The sequence below is a fragment of the Physeter macrocephalus genome, chromosome 21 (assembly GCF_002837175.3).
Source record: "Physeter macrocephalus isolate SW-GA chromosome 21, ASM283717v5, whole genome shotgun sequence".
Lineage (NCBI taxonomy): Eukaryota > Metazoa > Chordata > Mammalia > Artiodactyla > Physeteridae > Physeter > Physeter macrocephalus.
Genome location: NC_041234.1, coordinates 24,266,091 through 24,266,919, shown reverse-complemented (window position 1 = coordinate 24,266,919; position 829 = coordinate 24,266,091). Strand labels below are relative to the sequence as shown.

The following is an 829-nucleotide window of genomic DNA, read 5'->3' as shown; positions in this document are numbered from 1 at the left end:
CCCTGCTCCGGGAAGATCCCACATGACGCGGAGCAACTAAGCCCGTGTGCCACAACTACTGAGCCTGAGCTCTAGAGCCCGCGAGCCATGGCTACTGAAGCCCATGCGCCTAGAGCCCGCTGTCTGCAACAAGAGAAGCCACCGCAATGAGAAGCCCGCGCACCACAACGAAGAGTAGCCCCCTCTTGCAGCGTCAAGAGGGGGCAGCAACGCAGCAACGAAGACTCAACACAGCCTAAATAAATAAATAAATGAACAAATAAATTTATTAAAACATAAATAAATAAAATAAAATAAAATTGGAACGATACAGAGAAGATTAGCATGGCCCCTACACAAGGATGACGCACAAATTCATGAAGAGTTCCATATTTTTGTGGGAATGTAAACTGGTACAACCACTATGGAGAACAGCATGGAAGTTCCTTAAAAAGCTAAAAATAGAACTACCATATGACCCAGCAATCCCACTCCTGGGCGTATATCCAGAACAAACCATAATTCGAAAAGCTGTATGCACCCCAATGTTCATTGCAGCACTATTTACGATAGCCAAGACATGGAAGCAACCTAAACATCCATCGACAAATGAATGGATAAAGAAGATGTGGTACATATATACAAAGGAATATTACTCAGCCATAAGAAAGAACGAAATAATGCCATTTGCAGCAACGTGGATGGACCTAGAGATTATCATACTAAGTGAAGTAAGTCAGAGAAAGACAAATATCATGTGATATCATTTATATGTGGAATTTAAAAAATGCCACATGAACTTATTTACAAAACAGAAACAGACTCACAGACTTTGAAAGCAAACTTATGG

The 829-nt window shown here is 41.6% G+C and overlaps 1 non-coding gene across 1 annotated transcript; it reads left to right on the top strand.

Moving 5' to 3' along the window:
* The first annotated feature begins 264 nt into the window (after positions 1-264).
* On the top strand, positions 265-376 carry LOC112062333 (U6 spliceosomal RNA). The gene has a single exon (XR_002890672.1). It is a non-coding gene; the product is annotated as a U6 spliceosomal RNA (small nuclear RNA).
* Positions 377-829: the final 453 nt, after the last annotated feature.